The sequence below is a fragment of the Astatotilapia calliptera genome, chromosome 13 (genome assembly GCF_964374335.1).
Source record: "Astatotilapia calliptera chromosome 13, fAstCal68.1, whole genome shotgun sequence".
NCBI classification, from domain to species: domain Eukaryota; kingdom Metazoa; phylum Chordata; class Actinopteri; order Cichliformes; family Cichlidae; genus Astatotilapia; species Astatotilapia calliptera.
In genome coordinates, this window is record NC_137434.1 from 5,182,829 (window position 1) to 5,196,977 (window position 14,149).

At 40.0% G+C, this 14,149-nt stretch overlaps 1 long non-coding RNA gene across 1 annotated transcript; it reads right to left on the reverse strand.

Annotated features, from left to right (window-relative positions):
• Positions 1–1,173: 1,173 nt before the first annotated feature.
• LOC145419719 (uncharacterized) lies at positions 1,174–8,454 on the reverse strand. Its single transcript, XR_013901048.1, has 2 exons — positions 8,286–8,454; positions 1,174–1,376 (listed from the first exon to the last, which is right to left on the reverse strand). It is a non-coding gene; the product is annotated as an uncharacterized LOC145419719 (long non-coding RNA).
• Between the last annotated feature and the right edge of the window lie 5,695 nt (positions 8,455–14,149).

Genomic DNA, 14,149 nt, shown 5'->3' on the forward strand with positions numbered 1-14,149 from the left:
GCTGATTCTTCTTAAATGAAGAACTAAGCTAACTTTCATTTGCTTAAGCTAAACTTTGCAAGCAGCAGCTAAAAGAGGAGACTGCTGACTGCGCACCTCTTATTTACTTGGGCTGAGTAGCTCTGGCAGTCTGAGTCAGAGCTACTCAGCCACGAGAAGCTACTGACTAGCTTGGCTGAGTAAAGCCTTGCTTTTCCAGTCACTAGCAGCACATTGTAGCATTATGAGGTGGTTGTGTAGGTGTTTTGGAACCATTTAATTTCCAAAAATAATTCACAAACTTCACAAGAAGTTGCTAAAGAGGCCTGTTAGTGTATTAAATATTTCCTACTGCTGTCAGTGTTTATAGAACAATTATAAATTTTAGCTTAACAAGCTGGAAACTGAAAAATGCACACAATATTCACTGTCTCACGTTTAGTCCTTTCCTGTTGCACACCCAGGATGCATCGTGGAAAATGATTAAAATGCTTTAACGTGCTAGAATTAAACGAATGTTTTGATGTAGTGGCTCATGGCAAGGTGTGCTAATTAAGTTCAATATTAAAGTATAATAAATTGGACTTTGTTAACAGAGGTTTGAATGCGTGAATATCTAAGTTCACAAGAGTTTAAAGAGCTGTCAAAGTTTATTCCTACTTGTCAGACTAACAAAACAGTCTGCTGTGACAATGAACTGTCTTGTTTTTATTGCTGTTACTTTAATCCTCACTACTTTCACAGGGGCGTGAATGCTGCAAGTGAAAGTTCATTTCTGATTATATTTTTTGTATTACTGACTGTTTCAACTTGCAGGACTAAGATAGAGGATAAAACTAAGGGAGCAGAGGCAAAGATGAATAGAGCAGAGTGCGCAGAACATGCAAGAATACATCAACAGTATTACTGTAGTCCCGGGTTCATTTCTATACTGGCACCATAAACCTTTCAAGAAGCTTATGAAGGCCTGTTTCGCATGAATGTCATCTTTAAACTTTTTTTTAGGCTATGATATCCAATAGGTGACTGTGATGAATGAAATTAATTATAGTTCAGATTTACTTAGTGCCATAGCAGTTCACATGAAGAGCTATAATCCCATGGCCTCTTCCCAGCTAAATGGAACAGGGCCAGAGTTAATGTTATTAATTACATGTGTGTAACCTTTAATGACATCTCAATAAGGAGAGAACATTAGAAGGAATTGAACGTGATTTATTGAAGTACAGTTTAAGATTTGGATGGCCCATCACAGCAGAACAGGTTGGTAATAGGAATCAGAGCAAGACCTTCCGGAGTCTAGATGCTGGTGGTGGAGATGAAGGTTGAAGCTTGAACTGAGCCTGAGTGACGAGGGAGAGGTGGTGATGGCGAGGAGGTGGGTTGTATGGAGGCATCTGCAAGGGAGAATAGCAGATGGGCATTGAGATTTAAAGTACGCAGAGTGAAAGCCGATTGGCCTGAAGAAGGCCAGCAGAAAAATGATTGGAGTGATGTCACAATAAACTTGACAGCATGGGAGAGTAGAACTTAGATTAAAGCTCAGATTAGCCGCCAGCACCTGGGAAGCGGAAAGATGTGTTACTATAGAGCTTCCTTACTGAACTTACTCATTAGCTTCATTTCAAAAAGGGTGAAAAATAGGTACCTCTTTAAAGTAGAACATAGAAAACACATTAAATGTTTAAAGTGAGAAATTGCAAAAGCCATTATTATTTGATGGCAGAAACATGTCTCAAAAAAGTTGGAAGAGGTTTAAATGTCCTGGTCTGGTCTGACATAAGTTCCGAGTTGATCAAAAGTCCTGGATTGTCTTTGCCATTCTTGAGGCCATGCATTTTCTGAATGAATCATGCCTGTTTTTAAATGCAGAGCCTTCTGATTGCCCCAAAATCACAACTACTATTGAGGAATATCATTCTGAAATTGTTCCACAACTTGGAGACAGACATTTTTTGCAGATTGTTGAACATCTGCCCAGCTTTACTTTTGAGAAACTCTTTTTAAAGTGCTCTTTATATAGCCAATCAAGTTACTGACCTGTTGCCAATTATAATGTTCCTTTTTAGTACAACTTACTTTTCCAGCCTTTTGTTGAACTAGATATGTGTACATATCCAGTGCAATGTGTTCAAACAGAACTCAGAGGAGAGGAAGTATCCAGGGGGGGTGGCTGTGGAGATGTTGTCTTTCATAATTTTCAAGCCCTGCTTGAAGAGACAATTCACCAAGACTGCCTTGGTGTTTGAGGTCAATCTTGAATATAAAATAATGGTGAGGTTAGGTGTGTTTTGGATCAATAGGATTACTGTAATTGTCCAGCATGATTGCGGTGGCAGAACAGACTGGATGTGCATGGCTGAGCAGACCATGACCTAACGGTTGATGGAATTAAACACATGCACATGGTTGGAAATTAAATTTAGGAGAAGAAGAAAACAAAACCAGCCTATAATCCACTTTAGGATTATGATTGTCTGTCATAGCTTGTCAAGCAAACTGTGTGAATGGAGGGAGTCTTGTTTTGGACTGACCACTCTTACCTTCGTGCCAACCAATACACACAAAATCACAGGTAGAGCATTCAGCCACAGTGTTTACCATTATCAGATGGCTCTGTAATCTGATCTGAGAGAGCTCAAAGAGAGAGGGAGGAGGCTGAAGAGTTATAGCAGGTAGATAGTGAGGCCATGCTCAGGAAAAAGGTTTAGGGACATGTTGGTGGTTTAAGTGGGAGTGCCTGTAATTGCTACCTAGTGAGCCCTGTGGGGTACACTCATGATGTGTGCTCTGAGTGGGTGTTACTGATTAGGTTGGGGGTGTTTCTATAATTTAACCAAAGCACTGACCACTGAACCTCTTGACAACTCAGTCCTGCATGATAAATCAGTCTAATCTTTGAAATGTCAGAAACATCTGCCTTCTTTGTATAAATGTGGGTGATCACTTGATTTAAATGTATTCCAGGCAATGCACTGATCAGGCATAACATTATGACCGCATGCCTAATGTTGTGTTTCTCCCCGTTTGCTGCCAAAACAGCCCTGACACATCGAAGCATCAACTCCACTAGACCCCTGAAGGTGGCACTAGGGCTGCGTCGATTTGTCACGATTATGTTGACTATCAAAATTGTCGATGACTAATTTAATAGTCGACGCGCCGTTTGAAGCTTCGTATGATCCTAAAAGATGCAGGAATAAGTAGCAGGATTTAAGAGTGTAATAACGGACTGAAACAGAAGATGGCAGCACTGCATCTACAAGGTTGCCAGCTGCTGTTAAACGCCAAAGAAGAAGAAGTTGCTGTGTCCGGTATTGTAGCTGTGTCCAAACTCAGGGACCGCATCCTTCAGAGGCCACATTTGTAGGCCGATTACATGACAGAGACGTGGCGAAGGCTGTTCTAATTCGTAGACTCCTCTAAATGCGGCCAACAAATGGGTCCTCCTTTCCCCCAGATTTGAAGGATGGGTCGGGTGTATCCTTCGTGACCCAACCTATCCCAGAATTCATAGCGCGGCCCATTGTTGGTGCTTTTGGCCGTGGACAGGAGTCAACATGGGCATCTTGACTTTAACTCGCCTGTTGAATCAGACTACACAGGCCAGCCTTTGCTCCCCATGTGCATCAGTGAGCCTTGGCTGACCATGACTCTGTTGCTGGTTCAACACTGTTCCTTCCTTGAACCACTTTTGGAGATGCTCTGACACAGTAATCTAGCCATCCCAGTTTGGCCTTTTCAAATTCACTTAAATCCTTATACTTGCCCATTTTTCGTGCTTCTAACGTCAACTTTGAGGAGAAGATGTTCACTTGCTCCCTAATATAGCCTACCCATTAACAGGTGCCACGATGAAGAAATTGTGATATTTTCACCTGTAGCATTCGCGTCTTTCAACAGACAGAATGACTTCTACATGAAGCTTGTAGAAGCACTTGTAGCAACAATAACTTGAAGTGCTTGTTTTCTGTATTTTTGGAATTTTGGCCCAATTCAGTTTTATTTATACAGCGCCAAATCACAACAACAGTCGCCTCAAAGCGCTTTATAGACCCTACAATAACAGTACAATAATACTTACAGAGAACAACCCAACAGTCATATGACCTCCTATGAGTGAGCACTTTGGTGACAGTGGGAAGGAAAAACTCCCTTTTAACAGGAAGAAACCTCCAGCAGAACCAGGCTCAGGGAGGGGCGGGGCCATCTGCTGCGACCAGTTGGGGTGAGAGAAGGAAGACAGGATAGAAGACATGCTGTGGAAGAGAGCCAACGCTTTTGCAACGTTGCTTCAGTTCAATGAGGTTTGCAGGTGCTGCCATAGCATGTCAGCCAGGTTGAGGTCTAGAGTTTTAATGGTTCAATGCAGGACTTTGATTATTTTCTTTTTCATTCATTCTGTTGTAAATTTTCAGTGTAATTGGGATCATTGTCCTGGTGCATGACCCAGCAGATGGACTCAAATTTGACTCTTGAAAAACTTTAGTGTATAGAGTAGCTGGTGGTTGACTCGATGATTGCAAGGTTCCTGACTCCCACGTCTACAAAACAAACCCAAATCATCACCTCTCCACCCCGTGCTTAATGATATGAAGCATTTTTGCTGATATGCAAAAATGCTTGGTTTTTACCAAATTTAGTGTTTTCCATTATGGCCACTTTGAGCTCGTCTGTCCAGAGGACATCACTCCAGAAGTCTTGCGTTTTTGATCAGATGCAACCTTGCTAACATAAACTGTTATTAACATGTTATTTTTTTCAGAGAGGAGAGGCTTTCTCCTTGTGGCTCTTTCAAACAAGCCATACTTGTTTAGCACTTTTCTAGTTGTAGTTTCTTGTGAACTTTAACATATCTGGCGTTTGTCTTGGTTTTCTCAACTATAAACTCTTAGGCCTTAGTTGAGTTTGCTCTGACCCAGCATCTCCTCCCACCGGGTCCCACAATACAGAAATGGTGCCAGGGGAAGTGTAGCTCGGGTTCATTGTGTTTCCAGCATGCCACATCCACAATGGCATGAAAGACGTCTTGCTGGGTGAGACGGGTGAGGGAGGAAACCGAAGCAGCTGGAGCACACTCACCCGAGCGGTTTTCCATTGCAACGAGAAAAATGTTTCACTTTTGTCTTGCTGTATCGTAACAATAACAATAAGAACTCAGAGTTGGTCACAATGCTTTTTCCTCGATCCCAAATATCTCACATTCACAGAGAGCTGTTGTTGTCGCCGGCTTTCACCGAGCCATTCATTTCATGTCCTTGCTTTCTGCCTACGTCACAATGATTTAGGCTCTTCATGCTATTTGGAGAAATAATGATGTGATAGTATCAATGAGAAGCAGAGAGGAGGCTGGAATACAAGACCACAGACTGAGCTGACATTTCCTCGGATCACGTTTGTTGTTGTACACCCATAAACAAACAATATAATATGGTTAACCAATGAAGTGACCACCCAGGTTTAGGGTTTAACTTCGTTCTTGGAGAAAACCCAACCCATCCTGTAATATGTTCCTTTTTGGACAACAGTTTCCCCACAGAGGCACATGCCAGCTCATATTTTTATGTGAAGTTACTTTAAATCCTATTTTCTTATTAAATGTTTTGAAAAGTTTAAACAAATGTTTGTATGTGCCCCTCATTCTTGCACAGGTTTTGTTTCGGAGCTCGTGGCCTGTTTTCTCCTAGAAAAGACACACGCTTACTTAATCCCACCTATCTCTGCCCAGGACAAGCCTAAAAAAGATTCTTTTATTTCAAATATGTCACTACTTAACAGTGAAAAAAGTTCCTTTTAAATACTTACCTTTCTGTCCTTTAAATCACTGCTTACTCTCCTTGTTATAAACGCACTGCATACATTTTAAAGTCTTGAGTGTGGTATTAGAGCCTCAACATTTCTTATTTAAAGTGACTTTAATGTCAACAATTAACCAACAAGTAAAGCTAATGTTGTCCTTTGCTAATAACTAAACTACTGGAACATAAGTTAACATTTTTATTAACTTGAAATATGTGCAAAACACAAGACATAAATATATATATAATTTAAAAATTTTTAAATGCCAACTTTATTTGCTTACTATACTATGCATTCTCATGTCCTATGGATAGTCCCATATTTTGCCAATATCTGAGTTTTACCCACGTTTAGAATGAATTCCTTACAGATTATTGTTAAATTAGGTCAATATTATGTATTTTTAAGTACTAAAAAGACTAATAATGTTGAACAAATTCAATTTAAGACATTAAATTCTGAATATATGCTCTGATTTACATTTTATTTTTGCATTTTGATTGCATTTTATTGGTCATTGCATTTAAACGAAACTTCAGTATATTATAAAAAATGATTGCGTTACCTAAATTGTGCTTCTCTGATAAAACTAAGTCACTGTTTCAAAAAACAAAACAAAACAAAAACCAGAGTGAAAAAGTGATCTGCCCTTGTGATTTGGACAAAGTGCAGCACGCATCATTAAATAGGAAGAAGATAAATAAGCATAAGAAAATAAACATGCCTCTGTATATTTGACATGAAAGCCTCCACTGTTCGTGCAGACAGGTTATACAACAAACAAGACCCGGTTCACCTCAAATCTCTGTTTTATAAGGTCAACGACGACTGACTGTTGTTGTTGAGGTTTGATTGATTTAAGCAAATCGCAGCAGAGGGTGTTATTGTGGGTAAGTGAGTCACCCTCATTTGGGCAACCGCAGGCCTGTTCATGTCTCAGAACTTCAGTTGGTAACCAGTAAAGTCAGTTATGAGTTCACATGATGTGACAGTTATGCACATGCTGCATGCTGTTGTATAAAAGAGGTGAGGGTGTGCAGCATTGCTCAAGCTTTGTTGAAATCTGTCTCTTGTGGAAGTGAAGATCTTAAATGTATCAAATTGCACGTTAAAACCCTTCTTGTTTGTGTGTTTGCTTGCTCGGTAGAACAAGGCAGAGCAAGCTGCAAGAGCTATCAAGCTAGCAACTGGGTACGAAATACATGCACACAGAAACAACTTTAGATATGCACGATTAATAGAGCTGCACTGCTAAAGACGATGCATTGCTAAAGGAGAGCTAATATCATTTATTCTCCATGCATCAACAAACAAAGATAAAAAAAAATGCCTTCAAAAGCTTTAGTTGTGAAAAGGCATTGAGAACTGTGGATTTATCTTCCATATGGATGCAGGCTTATATTCCTTTACACATGAATGGAGAAGAATAGCACTAACAGCCACACCTGCACACCTGCAACTAAGGTTACATAATATTTAATACATTATATTACCGCATATTATCTGAACAATAGGACACCTGCTTTTTCCATTTTTAAAAAAAAGATTTACAGTCAAATGAGTGCATCAGCATAGGATCGCACTGTAGAGCAATTGTATTCCTTGAAAATGAAATGAAATTGTATATTTTCACATAAAATCATCTTAAATATTGAGAAGTTTCCCATTTGTTTTCTTCCTCAACCTATTCAGACATGTTTCTGTTTGAAAGGCAGACACCTGTTACTAATGCCTTTGGCATAGTAGAGTTCAGATCTTTAATTTCAGAGTCCACCAATCACTGATGTTTTAAGGTCAAACATGACACACTTGACTCCTCATCTCTCTCTCTTTGCAGCAAGTCTTTGCAGTTATAAAGTGCAAATTGATTGATGGGCAAGCAAGAGCAAGCTCCACATCAGCCTCAAGTGAACCTCGAGGCCAAAAGCTGGTATGCAGACGTACACACATGCAGATTTATAGCCCTGGTCCCAGAGGCATGAGTTACTTTCTGTCTACCCCCTAAGACATGGTCATGCACTCAGTAAAATAATGACTCTTTGAGCAGCAGTCAGTGATTGCTGGCCACAAAAATTTCACTTCAGCTCAGAATTTATGAGAGGAGTCATATTATCTGGCTTTCCCATAGGACACCATCAGGCCCTGTTAATTAATGGTATACAAGCTACCTGGGGTTTAAACAGATAATGGCTGTAATCTAAAAAGATTTGTTGGATGCAAGGTTAAATCCAAAGATTGCAGCTGTTTTTCACTGTTCATGTAGCATAGCAGGAGTGAGCATGTGAACAGCCCCACTCTACAGCTGCCCTCGGGCTACTACTCAAAATAAGAATGAAGTTACTGAACTGCTTTGTCCAGATCTACATCTCTGTAGTCGGTCTGATATAAAATAGACTTAATTGTGTCCTGGCTCGTCTTCGTTATGTGTGTGACGATATTAAAACCGCTTAACAAAACAAAGGAAACTTTAAATCTATACGTATAATTATCGCTTGAGCCCTGCTTACCTCATCTGTCAGGGAATGACTCGAAGCCAGTGGTGTCACATTTAGCCAAAGTAAACCTGCCCTGATTGTTTGTGGATCAACCAGTCTAATTAAACAAGAGCAAATCTAGTCATGTTTGCCAGGAGCAGGCTGAGTCTTGTTTAGCCTCACCTACAGCAGAGTTCAGTAGTTCTGTAATCTGCCTGGTGCTCAGAAGCAGAAGGGATTTCCTTTCTGATTTATTGGTGTTTTCTAGAAGATGAGCCTGTTGGACACGTTTAATTGCTCGAAAGTAGACATCATATTTATAATCATCATGCTGATAATCATCATACTGATAATCATCATGCTGATAATCATTATGCTGATAATCTTGCATCACATTTTTTATTCTAATAGCTTTTCTACATTTCCTAAGACTGTTTCACTACAGGCTGGCTATTGTCTTGTATGTTGATACAAGACATTTTATATTAAATCATATATAAACCTATATAGTTTTTTGTGTCTATGAAATCCTGCTGCAGTTATCAGCTATGTTACTGCTCTGATGCAAGCTACATTATTATTAGTGGTAAACCACTGGTGGGAACCACACTTGCGTCTCATTTAACAAACAAAACTTAGCAGTAAGGAGGCTAAGCAGGCTGTAGCTCACAGATCAGCTACTCTATCTTTGAAATGTGATGGTCATGGTAGATCACGGTCATTATTTAAGCTTTATTAGTCTGAGCATGTACAAAGCTTGGTACAAATTCAGACGCATGTTTGACCGACTGATAGCTAAAGGTGTAATATAAAATAGAGAGAAGAATGCATAGATATAAGTAGAAATAGAGCAACTAGAACTAAATAAAAGCAAACCTGTACAGACATATCTTAAAAGATTTATATGTGATATATAAATCTCACAGCAATCATTATAAATGTTTGAATTTTCCAATATTCAATTTTTATATGAATCGGAGTAAGCTGAGCAGAAGACTTGGTTGATTAGAGACAGAATGACCCAGCTGGGTAGACTCCAGACCTCCATGATCCTGAACTAGATAAGCATGGATGGAGTGAGTGAGTGAGTTTTGGTGACTATTTACTCATGCCTTGATGGCTAAGGTATTGTTATATTGATATGTTTGTATAACACTTGAAAATTATCTGTTGAATTAGCCTGTTCTGTGGATCTGTCCTGATTCCTGTTTGCGTTAGGAGGCAGCAGGGTGGAGACTAGCGAGAAGTACTTTTCCAATGGTGACAGGATCCGTCAGCGCTCGCCAAACCCAGGAGGAGATAGAATCAGTCAGCACGGGCCGAGCCTGGTGTTAGACAGCTAGCTTACTTACCCTCTGCTCAGAGCCTAAAGTCTCTGTTTGGAAGAAGGGGGAAAGTTCTCAGCACTTTTCAGCAGCTTCACTACTTTTCCGTACACTAGGCCTCTTCTTTCACCATCATCATCATCGCTGTGTGGATTCCTGCCGACGGTCCAACTTGTGAGTGACACTGGGGTGTTGTATTCATGAGCTCTTATTGCTTTTTCACACCTTTGCATGTGCGTTAGTTTTATGCATTATGTTAGTGCGTGATCATCTGTGTGTGCCTTTTCTTGTCTAGTGTGTTTTTCTCTTTTAATGTGTCACAGTGTGTTTTTTTACCCAGCAGGCCGGCGGTATGGCTGAAGGCCATGAGAAGCAGCAGGATGACATCAGGGGACAAACTGTACTCATAACAATGTTGGTTTCCACGTAAACGGCCAGCCACTTTGGTCCTGTCACCAGTGTCAACCCTTCTCCTCCAGGCAGTTGAATCATCATCGCATTTAGGGGCCTGTCTAATCGCGTTGTCCGGCTAGCCTTGACCTCCACGCTGACGGCAAAATATCTATTTCACACTGACTTCCTTTTGTTTTCCATTTGTCTCTCTTTCTGTGTCCCTCTGCCCTTTTCCTCTCCTCTTTTTCCATCACTCCCTGTCCATTTCTCTTCCTCTTTCTCCTTCAGCAATGCCTGTTTTTCTTGGCAGGTGAAGACTCACGATGGAGGTTTGGTCTCAGTGACACTGCACATTTTCCCCTCTCCCCTCGCTTCCTTGCTTACGGTCTATTCTCGGCCGATGACTCTGCGTCCTCAGCAGTTTAAAGGCGTTGCTCTCCCAAGGCGTTGAGCTAATTGATGTTCCATTTCCCCATCTCTACGTCACTGCATCTGAATGTGTGACTGATTAAGTTTATGTGTGCGCATTTTTCTTTTTCTGCTTGATTGTTCAATCACCTTTGTGTATTTGCAAAGGGGCGCCTTTGTACGTGCTCCCTCCTCTGTGAGTGCACACTTGGGTTGTCATTTTGTATATTCATATGTGCGGCGTGTCACTTATCATTGCATGCGTCTCCTGATTTAGGAAAACCTGACATGGCTGCTAGTGTTCCACAGTGACTGGAGCAAGTGTTATGTAATTAGACCTACTTCTATAGATGCTGCAGATGTCTCTCACTCTGTGTTTCAGTTTGCGTACGTGTGTGTGTGTGTGTGGGCGGGTGTTATGGTTAGCGATCCATCTCCCAGGCATCTGCTCTCTATTATGTTTTAATGGATGTCAGATAAGAACATGACAAACGGATACAAAATGCCTGAGAGACGCCTCAGCTGTCCCACTGGGGGAGCTCGAGTCTCGTTCAGGAGAGGATAACTCTCCCATTTTTCTCTCCTTCCTTCTCTTCCCACCAGGGGCCCAAAAACCAAAGCCAAGCAATTTTTGACGATAGTTTTTATGATTTGTGTTGGCTCTGCTTCTGTGCCAGATGGGTGGGATTTGCCACATAGAACAATAAAATGAGTGCCAGAACTATTAGTCAATCATTTTAAAGTATTTGAATGTCACTTTGTTGAACTTTTCTGTGACTGGGAACTTGACTTAACACTATTTGTGCTGTTTTAATGGTGTGAACCCCTCCTAAACTGCTGGTACTCCAAGCAGGTTAAAGTAAATGCTCAAAAATTATTTGACCACAGCTTTGTTACTCTGCCTGTTCCCATTTATAGGATAATTTTCTTTGGTCGTTTCTCTCTTCCACCATTTACAGCTTCATATTACAATCAGCTAATTACTTATAACAATAGCACTTCAATAGCACTTCAATAGCACCAAGAAGCGACACACTAAAAAACCCTTTTGGTCAAATTTCTTGATTAACTTCACTTATGAGGTGTCAAAATTTAATTACTGTAGGGTTCATTAGCTGGTATCTAACTTTTAGTTAGCTTCATCCAACTACAGTGAAGTTTAATGTATGCACGTGATAATGTATCACTGGGGTTTTCTTTATAATAATGGAACAATAAACATGGTATATCCTTGTAGTTTAAGCAAGTAATAGTCTAACTAGACAACACAATGGCTGGGTTGTGGCATTAGTTGTTTTAACAGAAAACACAGTAGTATAACATACTTTTCATAATTGAAAATTGCAAGACTAATTTTAAAAGTTGGTTCAACTGGGGTTCATGTGACACAGAGCTTTCTGGAAACCCAGCTGCTAACATCAGCCTGCACAGTGCTAACCCTAACCAACCACTGGTGGATGTTAAGAGGTTAGCTGAATATAACCAAATAGACAAGGAAAGTGTCATTGTGAGTTGAACGAAGGACAATTTTAGATCCAATTTCAAAATTCTGACTTGTTGAAAAGACAAGAATCTCAGAGTTTTGTTGTGGTTTAAAAAGCACAAGCAATGGAAATCTATAGCAGTTACTTATATTATGGAAAATCATAGACAATATGAACATAAATAATAGATGTAACTACATTGGAACTGAAGATTGGTTACCAAACTGCTTTTGTGTAGCCTTAAGATTAACCAACCTATCAGATAATGTGCCTTTAAGTTGTAGGATTTACAGAGAAAGAAAAAGAGACAGGACCCATTATTGAACCTTGAGGAACTCCAAAGGTTAGAGAATCACACATTCTCAACATTAAATACAATAAACATGCATAAAAATAATGCAAGAGTTATAATGGTACCTTAGCTGATATTCTCTGAATGATCTTGCGACAACTTCAAAAGTAAAATTTACTCCTAGAAGAACAAAATTTTGTAACAGAGCTATTTGTGCTGTGCCTTTAATGGTAACCCCACCATTTTCCCTTTTACTTTACATCTCTCCTTTCTGTCCTATTTTTTCCCCTCCTGGATCACCTCTCATTTTTCCAGATGGTCTTTTCACACTCCATTCATTCTGCTTGGACAGCAGGAAGTCAAGCCTGTAAGACTGGAACATGAATGTGTCCCCATTGGATGTTGATCCACCCATCGGAAAAGAACTGGAACTCTGGGTTCTCTGGCATCTTCCAAGTTAGCACTATCAAACTGGCTACCAAGCCAAGAAAATGAGTTAGGGTGTAGTTTACCTTGATTTAATACCCTTTTGGTCTGTTGCACTACTCTGCTTTTTAAAAACTTTTACTGGAACTCGATTTTCAAATGTGCAATTTAAAAAAAAAAAATCTTCATCTGGCTCTTGGTTTGGTATAAGGATATTATATCACTTGTATGGCGTATTATATGTCACCCAAAAATATATGTTACAAATTAAATTCATTCACACACATTCTCTATTTACTCCCTCATGATCTTTACCTTCACTCCTCCTCCTACCCAGCCACAGTCTGCTTCTCATTGCTGCACTTTGTTGGAGAGCCAGCATTAGAAGCTCCCCGTGGCCTCTTCAAATAAAGACAGTAATGCACATGACTTAACCAAGTGCTGTTCCAGTAACCATCTTCCTGACACAAATCAGTTGCACTGGTTGGGCTCCTGTCCCATGTTAGGACCCCTCTTTGAGCCAGGCTGGTATCCTGGAAACTACGTGGTTTATGACTGCTGAGTGTATGAAACACAGCACTGCTTACGGGGAGTCCACAGCTCTTCAATGAAGACTCCATCCAAACTGTTAGATGTTATAGCTAAATTCATGTTCGGGGTCCTATGATGCTAAAACCATGCTGCAGTTTTTTTTAATTATTAGAAGGGCTATTTTAAAAGTTAAAAACATACTTTTTATATCAGAGATAGGGTTCGGCCCGATTTAGGAAAAAATGACTTCTAAAGTTGATCTGGATTTTTTTTCAGTGATTACTGAAAGATCATCTTGTTGTTTGTGAGAAAATATCACCAGCTACTAACCAGATTAATTTGATTAATACCAGGGGATTGATTTGTGCAGGATGAGGGGGGAATTTTCAGTTCTGGGAAAGTTATCCAATCCCTGCTGAGTCACATATATATTTGTGAGTGCATTTGTGGAACCTCTGCATGGTCACCGTTTGTACCGATGTAATCTAGTCATGCAAAGATTTTATTCACACATATGCAAATCCGTGTACGTGTGGACACAAGCATACTTGAATTTGAGTGACCCTGTGTTACTGAGTAAGCATGTAAACAGTGATTGCAACAGTTTTAACAAGCCTGGACTTGTGCAATCAGTGCAGATCTTGTGTGTGTGTTTATTAGTCAGAGATTGGAGGTTGGGTAAAGGTGGTGAGAGACACCTAATCCACAGTTACAGAAGACTTAGCTGGAGCATTGCCAAGGACAGAGGTAATACTCTTTGTTTTTCATGTTGCTGCACGAGTGTGCGGCGAGAAGATGGCACTACTGTGATTAAAAAAAGGCACTTCTACATAATTTACTTTGTGCATCCCAGCTGAGTGACAAAGGAATAAAATGAGAATCAAAAACACGACTGTCACTGTTTCACTACATTTTATAGGATATCTATAATAGCTTTTTAAGATTGCCGTTGCACTTTTCTTTTTTATGTTCATGATGATGTTCATTGTGTAAAGTCACAGGATTTCCTAAAACTGCATTTCCTCTAGTGACCACTTG